At 41.7% G+C, this 13915-nt stretch overlaps 1 protein-coding gene across 1 annotated transcript in view; it reads left to right on the forward strand.

The window, feature by feature from the left end:
• The first annotated feature begins 4994 nt into the window (after window positions 1-4994).
• ZMYND8 (zinc finger MYND-type containing 8) overlaps window positions 4995-13915 on the forward strand; it is a 133419-nt gene continuing 124498 nt past the window's right edge. Inside the window, exon 1 of the mRNA XM_056812994.1 lies at window positions 4995-5017. The gene's annotated coding sequence lies outside the window, so the exon portion shown is untranslated. The remainder of the gene's footprint in view (window positions 5018-13915) is intronic.

A 13915-nucleotide genomic window follows, 5' to 3' on the forward strand; every position in this document is an offset into this window, starting at 1 on the left:
AGTTTTTTTCCTCTGGCGGTAGATAGCATTTTCCATCATAAGTCCTTCAGAATTATCTTGGATTTTTGTGTTGCTAAAAATACCTGTCATTCAGTTGACCATCATTTAATATTTCTGTTACTATGCAATTGTTCTCCTGATTCTACTTAATTCACTTTGCATCAGTTCATATTAGTCTTTGCAGGTTTTTTCTGAAATCCTCCTGCTTGTCATTTCTTATAGAGAAATAGTATTCCATTACAATCATATACCACAACTTATTTGGCCAAATTCCCCAGTTGATGGGGCTTGAGGGGGAACTCAATTTCCAGTTGTTTGCCACCACCAAAAAACTGAAGCTAGAGTTTCTAACAAATGAGGGGATGAGTAAAGGCTTCTGAACTGAGATGTGAGGATGCTGAGATAAGTGCATCCCAGATCTGAGAAACAGCCTATAGGAAGGCAGAGAGGAAGATGGCTCATGAGTGGAACAAGTAATCCCATTTGACTGGAATGCTTGAAGAGTAAAAATAATAGCTAGCATCTATGTATGTAGCAGTTTAGGCTTTGCAAAACATTTTATAAAGAAATATTCTCTCATTTTAACCTCACAACAACTTTGGGATGAAGATGCTATTGTTACCCTTATTTTTTAGACAAGGAAACTGAGATAGATCCTAAGTGAGTTGTGACTTGCCTACTAAATGTCTGAGGCTGAATTTGAATTCAAGTCTTCCTGACTCCAGGTTAGGAAAAATACTGTATTCTAACTGAAGGAGAGTAATATGAAATAAGACTGGAAACACCTGGAGAAAATGATGCTTGAGCTGTATTTTGAAGAAAACTAGGAATTTTGAGAGAGGAGGTGAAATGGAAATTCATTGCTGACATGAGGGCAGCTATTTGCAATGCTTGGAGTGGTGCTGAATGACTGATTCTCCAAATATATACAAGGGAGGAATGTATATGAAAAGGGGAAAGGTAAGTAGGGGCCTGATTGCAAATATATTGAAATACCATAAAGAGTTTTAATATTTCATCCTAGAGGTAATAAATGGATTTGCACTTAAAAGATAATCACTTGAGGGTAGCACAGTGGATACAAGCCTGGAGTCAGGAAGACCTGGGTTAAAATCATTTTCTAGATGTGTGAGCTTAGGAAAGTCATTTAACCCTTTTTGCCTAGCCCTTGCAGCCCTTCTGTCTTAGAATTGTTACTAAGACATTAAGTAAAGGTTATTTAAAAAACAAACAAGAAAATTATGTTGGTAGCTGTATGGAGGTTATGATTGGAGTGGGGACAGGCTTGAGGTAGTAAAACCAAATTTATTGTTCAGTCATGTCTGACTCTTTGTGACCCCATTTGGAGTTTTCTTGGCAAAGATACTGGAGTGACTTATCATTTCCTTCTCCAGCGCATTTTACAGATCAGATAAATGAAGCAAAGGAGGTTAATTGACTTGCCTAAGATCACATAGCTAGTAAGTGTCTGAGGCTGGATTTGAACTGGGGACTTCCTGACTTCAGCCCTGGGGTTCTACCCATTACTTTGACTAGCTGCTTAGGACCAAATAGGAGGCTTTTTGAAATAGTCCTAGCTGAGAGATGATGAGAGTTTGAACTTGGCTGGTAGTTCCAAGAAATAGTTCCATACCTCACATCCTTTAGTCTATTTAATCCCACTTGTCCCATTCTCTCTGTAATTTTCTGGTTCAAATTACCCTTACCTGGCTACCATTATCCAAAATGGACTATCTTTTTTTGTTGATCAGTTGTTTTCAATTGTGTCAGATTTTTCCATGACTCCATTTGGGGTTTTCTTGGCAAAGATCTTGGAGTGGTTTGCCATTTTCTTCTCCAACTCATTTGACAGATGAGGAAACTGAGGCAAACAAGGTTAAATGATTTATCCAGGATCATTCAGCTGCTAAGATTTGAATTTAGGTGTTCTTGACTCCAGGCTTGGCACTCTATCTACTGTTCCACTTGGCTGCCCTGGGTTATATTTCCCTATTGGAAGGTAAGCTAATTAATTAATTTGTAATCCCCACACTTAGCTCTGGATGAGCCCTTAAATGTTTCTGTATAGATCTTGTTTGAAATATAGCTCTTTGCGTGTGGTCTTCCCCATTAGATTGGGAGCTCCTTGAAGGCTGGATCAGTTTTCATTTTTCTTTGTATCCCCAGCACTTAGGATACTGCCTGGCACCTAGGAAGAGATAAGCAAGTGCTCTTTGGTTTGTTAAATTAACTTTTCGTGAATTTTCATTCATTTATTTACAGAAAAGCATTAATCTTAGCTGTTAAGAATCTTCATTAGGGAACAGCTAGGTAGTGGAAGCAGGTGCTGTGGAGAGCTTAGAGCTTCCTTAGACATCCAATAAGCCAAGGCTGCAACCCCCTGCAATCACTGGCTGTCTTGACTTTGTCTTGCCATTGGACTTGATGACTCTGAAATAGTGAGGCTGATAACTTTTTGACTCACTTAAAACCAATTCATGCACAATAATGGAATGACCCTGTGATCTCATTTTTTTAAAACCCCAACCTTCTATCTTAGTATCAATTCTAAGAGAAATGAGCAGCAAGGGCTAGGAAATTGGGGTTAAGTGACTTGCTTAGGGTCACACAGCTACGAAGTGTCTGAGGCAACATTTGAACCTAGGTTTTCCCAATTCCAAGTCTGTGGCCCTATCTACTGTGCTCTCTAGCCACCCTTCCGTGCGGTCATTTTCTCTTGGAGCAAAGGACAAAAGTCAATCCACGGGCACCAAGGGCCCTAGTGTGGTCTCCCTGCCTCCAGTCTGGCCCCTTTCCAATTCACCCTCTCATTTAACTGCCAAAGTGCCCTTCCTTCCCTTCATACGTTTCAGTAGCCTTGCTACCTCCAGAATGGAACACAAAGTGCTTTGTGTCCCTTCCTGCCTTTCGGCTCTTCTTCCTTTTTTCCCTCCCCATCTCTCCGCCGTCTGCCTCCCATTCCTGGAGTGCTCCCCGGCTCCCCTCAGCCTTCTGCCTTCCCCGACTTCTGTTCAAGATGGCGCTTAGGATCCACCTTCTGCGGGAGCCCCGTCCCGTTGCCTCTCACTGGATCCATCTCTACTAGCTACACTGTCATGTAGAGAGTATCGCGGGTCGGGAATCGGGGCAGGCCCTCGGACGCTCCCCTTCGATGGGGAGAGGCTGGGACTCTGCTTTTGTGCCCCTCGGGATCCGCACCGTGCCGCGACCATGCCAAGTGCTTCACCAATGCTCTGCTGAGGGAGGATTTTCTGGGGTCCCGGCTCCCCTTTAGAAATAGTCGCACTTCTCCTGGGGTCCTTATTCTGTGATGGGGGAAATTGTCCCTTTGACGGTTTGGGGGCTAACTTTTCTCCCATCCCCTCCAGGCTGACATCTGTTAGATTGCTTTCTAACTTCGTGTCTCTGATCCGACCTCGGCTCCATTGCTCTGTGTAGAGGTCTTTTCCAAGCCACCATCCAGCCTGGCTGCGGGTCCCCGGCTCCCCCTGCTCCCAACTCTTGGAGGGCTCTTCCACGGAGGCCAAGTCTATTATCTTTACATTGCCCCACCCCCCAGCCCCACCCCCTCTACCTCCTGCTTCGAGGAGGCTCCCGGATAAATGCTTTTGAATTAATAGAATTGGATGAATATGGCTGGGGCTGATGAATAATGACCTGGCGGGGACTACAGCCTTCCGGGAGAGCGCTGAGGGAGGGAGACCTCTGATGGAGGTCACTCGTTCCAGAATCGGGCCAAGGAAGACGGGGTTGAGAATTTTTTAGCGCCAGAAGATGAGGCGGTCTTGCTCTAGCCAGTCTGTAGTCGGTCGTGGCACATCCCACGTGCTCATGGTCACCAGAGGAACCAAGGGAGAAAATGTAGATGGCCCTGTGCAGAAATGGGAAAACAACAGCATACCCGGAGGGCAGCTCATAAAAGGAGTTCATCTTTTAAAAAGCACATTAAGAAGAGCATCTCTGGAAGAAGCCGCGAGCCCGGCCTCCCCTCCCCCACCCCCTGCCCAAACCCCACCCCCAGCCCGCTCACATCCAGACAATGAGTCCCTCTCTGTAAAAGGAAATGCCCCCTGCTGTGTTTGGGTGGTCAGCTCCCCTGTGATTTGGAACTCACCCTGCTCACCAGCCTTGCAAACCCATTATTTGAAGAAGCATTCGCTGTGAATGTCAAGTAGTAATTTTAGACTTAAATCCATCCCTGAAATTTCACTTCATTTCCATTATATCCTCTGGCTATCAGTTTTGCATTACAAATGAAGTGCTTTTGGTAACCCAGTTAAATCATCTGCAAGTTTGCTGCACTCCCCAGAAAGGAGTTGGGCTTTTATCTTGTTTCCTTATTTCCCCTGGACTTTTATACATTTTCTGAGCTCAGGTTCCGAGCTTTCAGTCCAAGGCCAGTCTAGTTTTAGTTCCCTGCCTTGTTCAGTTCCTTCTAACACTATTTCCATGCTTCTGACAAATGAAATACTATTTCTTTACTTAGATTTTCTTCCTTCATCATAGCACATGTTAGAGCTGGAAGGGAAGTGTAAAATGAAGAGATGAGGCCCCACTTGGATTTATAGGCAGAAGGGAATTTGGAATTTCACCCAATCCAGTTGTTTCATTTTATAGATTAGGAAACTCACACCAAAATCTGCTTTCTTTCCAGTGTACTTACACACACACAAACACACACACACACTCTCTCTCTCTCTCTCTCACACACACACACACACACACACACTCTCTCTCTCTCTCTCTCTCTCTCTCTCTCTCTCTCTCTCTCTCTCTCTCTCTCTCTGCTAGCTGAAGATCTTTAGCTTTAAAGTGTATGTTCCATGTCAGTTCATGGCATTATAGCCATCTAAGCCAACATTTTGTAAATGAAGAAGCTGGGACAGCTGGGTGGTTCAGTGGATTGTCTGAGCCTAGAAGTTCTGGGTTCAAATCTTCGTAGCTGTGTGACCCTGGGCAAGTCAACCCCTATTGCCTAGCCCTTACTGCTTTTACAGTATTGATTCTAAGACAGAAGGTAAGTGTTTTTGTTTGTTTGTTTGTTTTTGTTTTTTAAATAAATGAGGAAAGTCCGGCTGGGTGGCTCAGTGCATTGAGATCCAGGCTTAGATATGGGAGGTCCTCTGTTCAAATTTGACCTCAGACACTTCCTAGCTGTGTGACCCTGGGCAAGTCACTTAATCCCCATTGCCTAGCCCTTATCGATCTTCTGCTTTGGAACCAATACATAGTATTGATTCTAAGATGGAAGGTAAGGACTTAAAAATCAATCATTCAATAAATGAGGAAGCTGAGGCCTATGATCTTATAGCAATCAGGTAGCTCTGGATTTGAACTCAAGTCCTCCTATCTACACAACGTTTTCCCACTGTCTTCCCTGTATCTGTAATCTTTTCATTTTTTGATACTAATTTAGTTTTTATCTTTTTTTTTAAGAAATCAAGCTATCTAAAGGTTTGTCTAAATATCTAAATCCTACCCTGGTTCTCCCTCACCCTGAAAAAAACCTTATTGACTCCTCTTTTTGTTTATTAATTTGATAATGGGAAGGGAAGAAAATAAGCATTTTAGTACTTACTATGTGCCAGGGACTGCTAAGCGCTTTACAAATATTATTCCTTTGATGTTTTTTATGGTTTGGTTTTGTTGACCTCTTCTTTGATTTTTAGAACTTTTATTGGTGTTTAATTTGGGTTATTAAAATTTATTTGTTTTCTAGGTCATTTAGTTATATGCTACCTTTTTCTGTCACTCTCTTCCAATTCCCCATAGTTTAGCTAATCAACCTTATCTGCTTTCTCCAAAGTTACCACTGATATCTTAATTGTCAAATTGAATGGTCTTTTCTCAATCTTTACTCTTCCTGACCTCTTTGTAGCTTTAATATTGTTGGTCATAATTTTCTTTTATATATTTTCTTCTCTCTTAAGTTTTCTCCCACCCCCTTTTTTTTCTTTTTAAAAAACTCTTATCTTCTTATTATCAATTCTAAGACAGAAGAGTGGCAAGGGCTAGGCAATTGGGGTTAAGTGACTTGCCCAGGGTTACACAGCTAGGCAATTTCTAAGGTTATATTTGAACTCAGGTCCTTTTAATTCCAGGCCCCTCATTCTGTCCACCATGACACCTAGCTGATCTTAATTCTCTGAGTTTTCTCTCTCTCTCTTTTTTAAACCCTTTAATTTCCATCTTGGAATCAGTACTGTGTATTGGTTCCAAGGCAAAAGACCAATAAGGGCTAGGCAACTGGTGTTAAGTGATTTGCCCAGGATCATACAGGTCAGAAGTATTTGAGGCCAGATCTGAACCTAGGACCATCAGTCTCTAGACCTGGTTCTATATCTACTGAGCTCCTGAGCAACCTAGTTACCTTCCTCTAAGTGTTCTAAACTGTTCTCATGGTTCTCATCCTACCTGCATCATTATCCTTTTCAGGATCCTCCGTGTCACTTTCACTAACTTTGAGCATCCTTCGGTTACGCCCTGGTCTCTTTTCTTGATCACTGTACTTTCTCACTCTGTAATCTCATAAATTCCCATCAAGTCTGTTGTCTTTATGCAGATGATCCTCAGTTCTGTTTCTCCAGCTCTAACCTCTCTAGACCTCTAGGCTGGCATAACTGCCTATTAGACATCTCAAACTGGATATTCCTTCGACATCCCAAACTCAATGTGTCTAACAGAACTCATTAGCTTTTCTCTTAAGTCCTCTTCCCAGTTTCCTATTATTGCTAATGACACCACTATCTTCCCAGACCCTTGGGTTTACAACCTGGGTGTCACCTTCAACCACTCATTTGCAGTCATCTTACATCTCCAATCTGTTGTTAAGTCTTGATGTTTCTAATTTCATAACATCTCTTGAATATGCTTCCTCTTTCCTTATACTACCACCACCCTAGTACTGGCTCACAGGGGTGGATGGGTGTTCAAGGAGGTCTAACACCTCTGGTGTGAGGGCTTGCCTGAGCCCTTTTCAGAGCAGCTCACTCACTTTTACTGTCCACATGGCACTCGGCTCTTGCCTGTGGCTCCAGGAATCTGTAGCAAGCATGGTGGCTGCACCTCGATAAACCATCCTGGCAGATGGGCTTAATCAGATTGAGGGTAACCAATGGGCCACAAACCTGGTGATTTAGGGGTTTCTCTTTCAAGCATGTGAAGATTTCCCTCAGTGGAATGGGTAGATGAGAACAGTTTGTTCCAACAGCCAGGAAAGCAGCTGAAGCAGGCACCTAGAGCTTGGTGAGCCATCAAAGACTGCAAGTCTTTGTGTCCCAGGCCATCACCAGTCATCTTGACTTTCATCTTGACTTTCGTCAGACTGGACTGGGATAACTCTGGAAGAGAGAGGGAGGCTGATGACTTTGTATAACTCTGCCTCACTGCACTCCAATAATGCACAAGCCAAGACATAGCCCAGTGAAGTCATTGGTCCTCTTTGAAAATGATGGACCAACAACAACTTTCCCCCATCATTTTGTCTTACCTACTTCAGTAGTCTGCTGTTTGGACTCTCTGCCCCAAGTCTCTCCCTGATTCCAGTCCATCTCTCAGTTGTCAAAATGATCTTTCTAAAGGGCGACTCTGACCATGTTGTCTTTCCACCTACTTCTTATGGACCCAGGATCACCTATAAAGTCTGTTTGTTTTTTAAAGCCCTTCACAACCTGATCCCTTCTACCTTTGTAGTCTTCTTATCATTTATTCTGTAAGTATGCTATGATGCCATAGAACTGGCTTTGCTGTTCCTCAGACCTGACATTCAGTCTCCTGATTATAGGCCTTTACATGGCTTGTCCCCTGGGACTCCTGTCCAATGTTCTCTTCTTATTTCTGTCTTCCTTCAAGACACAGCTCAAATCCTACTTAAAAACAAACAAACAAACAAACAAACAATTTTATTTGTACCTTAGAATTGATTCTGAGTATTGTTTTCAAGTCAGAAGAAAAGGGTAAGGGCTAGGCAGTTTGCATTAAGTGATTTGCCCAGGATCACAAAGCTAGGAAGTATCTGAGGCTAGATTTGAATTAGAACTCCTGTCTCTAGGCCTGACTTTCTATCCTCTGAGCCACCTACCTGCCCCTTGGTCCCCTCATTTTAAAAATGGGTAAACTGAGACCCAGAGGAAAGTGACTTGCCCAGTTCATTCAGTAAGCATTTACTCTAAGTGCTATATGAAGAAATATTAAAAATTGACCTATCATCAAAGAGTTCATGATCTAGAAAGTCAAGAGGAAAATGTTTTTGTTCAATGGTTTTTCAGTCATGTCCAACTCTTTGTGACCCCATTTGAGGTTTTCTTTTTTTTTAATTCAAAACTATTTTATTATCCCAATTACATGTAATAATTTCCAACATATGTTTTCTGAAATTATAAGATCCAAATTGTTTCCCTCCCTCTCTTTCCTACTCTGTCCTGGAGATGCTAAGCAATTTGATCTGAGTTATACATTATTATCATGCAAAACATACTTCTATATTGGTTATTGTTGTAGGAAAATACTCATATAAAACCAAAACCCCAAAATAAAACCATAAGTAAACTAATGTGAAAGGTAGTATGCTTTAATTTGCATCTGACTGTAATTATTCTTTCTCTGGAGGTGGGTAGCATTCTTTGTCAAAAGTCCTTCAAAATTGTCCCAAATCATTGTATTGTTGTGTAAGAGTTAAAATTGATTTTGGTCAAATTAAGAGTTACAAAAGGTTATTGTGGTTTCTATTTATAAAAATTAACTCTTAAGTCATGATACTGTTAGTAGCTTTAGTAGTTTTATTACTAGAGATAGTAAAGAGAAGGAAATGTAGGAAGGAGGTAGAAAAATATTGCCTAGCTAAATACCCTAAATCCATATTCAAGTGCCTCCAAAGAGGGTATCCCACCAAAGATAGGAGAAGAGCTAAAGAGCCAGCGTCTCCTCAACCCAAGCTAGTCACTGAAGCCAAACTCCTAAAGCCATCAATGCTGAATCCAGGGCAGAGATGAATATCTAATCAAGTTGAGCCACACCAGACTGAGCCACCAGAAGACTCTTGAGGGTCCCCGAGGCTCCTGCTTATACCCAGTTTTCTCCACCCATCAGCTCTCTCCATCATATCTCAGGAATCAGAGTTTCTTAATTTGCCAGTGCCTGTGGGATCCACCTCTCCTCTTCTGAGGGTGTGAACTTTTATCAAAAGGATCCTCCAGTTCCTGACTGATTAAATTAAAAGAGTGGAACACTCCAAGTACTTGATTAAGGTAAGATAAAAAAAAATTCCCTTTCACAGTTGAGAGTAGCAAAGTTTCTCATAGTTCACAGTTTATCATTCTACAATATTGCTGTTACTGTGTCCAATGTTCTCTTGGTTTTGCTTATTTTGCTCTGTATCAGTTCATATAGATCTTTCCAGCTTTTTCTGAAATCATCCTGCTTATCATTTCTTATTACACAATAGTATTCCCTCACTAGCATATCATAATTTGTTCAACCATGCCCCAACTGATGGACAGTTCTTCTTTGAGGTTTTCTTGGCAGAGATATTGGAATGGTTTGCCATTTCTTTCTCCATCTTATTTTATAGTTGAGGAAACTGAGGCAAACAGGATTAAGTGACTTATCCAGGGTCACACAGGCTAGATTTGAACTCAGGAAGATGAATCTTTCTGATTCCACATCCAGGGCTATATCCATTGCACCAGAATAACATTTAGATGTAGTATACAATTATAATAATTAGAAATAGCATAGAGTTCATTTAACAAACTTTCATTAAATTCCCATTGAGGTATTAGGGATACCAAGTTGGGGACACACACGTAATTATAATATAAAACAACATACTGGTCTTTAAAGCTCTTCACTCACCTTTCTACCTGTATGGATCAGCCAAACTGGCCTTTTTTCTGTTCTTCACACAGGACCGTCCATTTCCTGTCTTTCTTCCTTTGCCCAGGCTGGCCTTCCATACCTGAAATGCACTTCCTCCTTGCTCCTACCTATTCAGATTGCTTAAGCACCAATTATAGAAAGTCTTTCTTGATTGCTGCACTTCCTAGTACCTTCCTTCCTACATTCCTTGGTAATTCTTTTGTCTATATTTATGTTTCTATTGTACATAAATAGGTCTTGTAACCCACCTTGAAGTCAGGAATTTTGTTGTTGTTGTCTTTGTCCCCATCACCTAGCACAGTGTCTGGCACACAGTAGGCACCAAGTAAGTGAATTTTTTTAAAAAGGTAAACAGGGTTAAATGACTTGCCCAGGGTCACACAGCTAGTAAGCATCTGAGATCAGAGTTGAACTCAGTGAGTCTTCTTGACTTCCAGTGTAGCACTCTATTCACTGTACCACCTAGGTGCCTTAAATGATTAATCAAATATAACATAATAAGGTACAGCTTAGGGTTTAGAATTGAAAAATAATCTTTCTGGTTATGAGTATCAGGTTTTATGAAGGGGGTAATATTTACGTTAGATGCCTTAAGGGGAGGAAAGGAAGGGGCAGATAGAATGCCAACCCTGGAATTGGAAGGATCTGGGTTCAAATGTGATCTTAGACACTTCCTAGCTAGCAAGTCACTTGACCCCAGTTGCCCCTAACCCTTATCACTTTTCTGCTTTTCATTCTAAGATTACATTTGAATTCAGGTCTTCCTGACTCTAGGTCCAGTATTCTTTCCATCTAGTCCATTTGCCTCATTTTATATAAGAGGAAACTAAAGCCTAAGAGAGTTTGAATGACTTCCCCAAAGTCAAACCAGCAAAGTCAAGATTTGAACACAGCTCTTCTGATTGCAAAGCCAGTGCTTTTCTATTATATCATTCTGCCTCTTGAGTGTTCCAGTTTATAGATGAGAGATAAGAAAATTGGCTGGTAGTAGGAAAGTGACTTGTCCAGAGTCACAGAGGGATAAGACTTTGCAACCTAGATCTCACCATATAGGGCATTGGCTCTTTGGATGAAATGGAAAGATAGATACTCAGTTTTCTTTCTGACTGTCTTTAGCCTATTCTCCCATATTAAAAAAAATGTTATAATTTTATTGACATCCAGCCCTTACCTGTCTCAGAAGTTCCAGATGGGTCTTACAAACTACTTGTTGGATGTACCTGCCTGGATGTCTCATAGCCATCTCAAACTCAGCATGTCAAAAACAGAATTAATATTCCCTTCTGCCATCAATGCTTATCAAATATCATATTACCCAGCTTGTTCTGCTAACATCTTTATTTCTTTCTCGTTCACCACTTTTCTCTCTAGACTTTGGTAATATTTTTCTAGTTTTTTTTTTAACCCTTACCTTCTATCTTAGAATCAATACTGTGTATTGGTTCCAAGGCAGAAGAGTGGTAAGGGCTAGGCAATGGGGGTTAAGTGACTTGCCCAGGGTCACACAGCTGGGAAGTGTCTGAGACCAGCTTTCAGTCCATTGAGTCACCCAGCTGCCCCCTGTAGTCTTTTTATTGCCAGTCCATCCTCCATACTGATTACTGCCAAATTTATCTTCCTAAAGCACAAGCTTTGACCATATCATTTTTCTTGCTTTAGAAGCTTCATTGGCTTTCTGATTCTCTTTTGTATAAGAGAAGAACTCTTGAATTTGGCATTTAAAACCCATCACAGTCTGGTTCCAGCCTATCTTTCCATGTTACTGTACTTTCTCTAAAGAGTGTCCTCTATCCTCCGGCCAAACTGGCCCATTTACTTTCTCCTCTTTAGAACATTCATCCCCTGTTTCCATGTTTTTGCAATCTCTTCCCTATACTTATAATCTTCTTCCTTCTTATTTCTGCCTCCTAGCACCTTCACTCTATTTCCCTTCAAGGCTCAGTTAGTCCAAGAGGCATTTCCTGATTTGCCAAGTGTTCAGTGCTCTCCTTTTTGCCCTGCCTCCCCCTCTTCTCCAATTACTCTGTATTCATATGAGGCCACATGGTCTAGAGCAGTGGTATCAAATTCAGCTAGAAACAGGACCCACTAAACCATAAGTAAGGATTCACAGACCTCGTGTTGACTTAGAAAACGACATATTGACATTTTCTAGGTTCTGTTGTATGGGTGACTACAGGAGAGTGCTGGCTGGAGTCAGGAGTACTAGAATTCAAATCCGGCCTCAGACACTGGCTGTGTGACCCTGGGCAAGTCACTTCACCCTATTTGCCTCATATTCTTCATCTGTCAAATGAGCTGGAAAAGGAAACGGTTAACTACTCCAGGATCTTTGCCAAGAAAACCCCAAATGGGGTCACAAAGAGTTGGATAACATGAAATCACCCAATAACATGCTCTATTCGATTTTTATTTAGTTAAAGATTTCCCAGTTCTATTTAATTCTGATTTTGCTCACTTGAGAGTGCTGCAGGTTGCCACGTGGCCAATGTTTGACCCCTCCGAATTTAGAGCTGGCCAGACATGAGTTCGAGTTTTGCCTGAGACATCTACTGGGTTAGATAAGCCTGGGCAAATGTGCTTAAGTTGTGCTCACTCCATGAACTAGAATTTGTTAATCCCCTACTGAACCCAAGAGCTGCAGTGTGCCTGGAACTATGCTGAGTGCTGGGGATAGAAAGGGGGGCAGGCAGCAAAAAAAATGCAGCAAGACAATGGAAACCTCAGTTCCTGTCCTCTAGGAACTCACCATCTAATGGGGGGAGCCTTATGGAAAACTGTGAGCTGGCTAGATATACGGGTGAATTTAGGGGTGCAAGAGGGGAGGAAGACACTAAGGCTGAGGAGGATTGAGGACTGCTTCTTGGCCAAGGTGGGATGAAGGAAGGCATGGAAGCTGGGGGTGGGAGGAGGGGAGTTGAGGAGGCCCTCACTGCCTTCCAGGTCTGAGGGTCTGAGAGAGGTTTCCTCACCTGACTGCTCCCCAAACCAGTGAAATTACAAGTCTAGTCCTTCTTGTCCCTTTGGATTTACTTATAAGAGTACGTGTTGTTACCTTAAGTCAGTTCCTGGGGAGGATCTCTCATTTTTTTTGTTTGTATTCCCACCACCTTTTGTGTGCCTGGCACACAGTAGTTGTTTGATAAGTTTGATCAGTTTAATCGAGTTAAATCTTTGGTGCTTCCTCCTTCCTCACTTTTCCTGTCCAACCAACAACCAAAGCCTGTCAGTTCTATTTCATAGCCTTCTTTAAGGAAAAAATAATTTTTCAGACCCTTACCTAATGTCTTAGAATGGATACTGAATATCAGTTCTAAGGCAGAAGAGAGGTAAGGGCTAGAAGTTGGGGTTAACTGACTTGCCCAGGGTCACACAGCTAGAAAGTGTCTGAGATCAGATTCGAGCCTGTCTCTAGGCTTGGATTTCTCTCTAGTTGTCCCTATTTCCCATGCTTCTCTCTGTTTCTACTTCTATGAGATTAGATTCAGTCTGTTAACTATTAAAAAAACGCCCAAAGAAGCTGCTTCTAATAATCCTTCCAATTTAATCTCTGTGTGTTGTGTAGTCTTTGGCAAGTGCTGGAGTCAGGGTTCTAACATTTGTTCTGACACTTTGCTGGCTTTGCCACCTTGGGCAAGACACAACCTCTCAGAGCCTCTCTTGCCTCATCTGCAGAATGGGAATAATAATACTTTGAATACTAAATAGTAAATTTGAATACTTTTGAGTTTTTTAATTTGGAATCTGAATACTTTGAATACTAAATGCTGAAAAATAATACTTTGAATACTAAATAATAAACATTGTGAGAGAATACTTTGCATACCTGAGAGGGCTATATAGAACTATGACTTATTATCATGTTGCCATTTTAATTTAAGACTCTTCAGTGAAGAGAAGCTATGTGGCTTAATGGATTGAGAGCCAGGCCTAGAGATGGGAGGTCCTGGGTTCAAATGTAGCCTCTGACACTTCTTAGCTGTGTGACCCTGGGCAAGTCACTCAACTCCATTGCCTAGCCCTTACCTCTCTTCTGCCT

The sequence above is a fragment of the Monodelphis domestica genome, chromosome 1 (assembly GCF_027887165.1).
Source record: "Monodelphis domestica isolate mMonDom1 chromosome 1, mMonDom1.pri, whole genome shotgun sequence".
Classification (NCBI taxonomy): Eukaryota; Metazoa; Chordata; class Mammalia; order Didelphimorphia; family Didelphidae; genus Monodelphis; species Monodelphis domestica.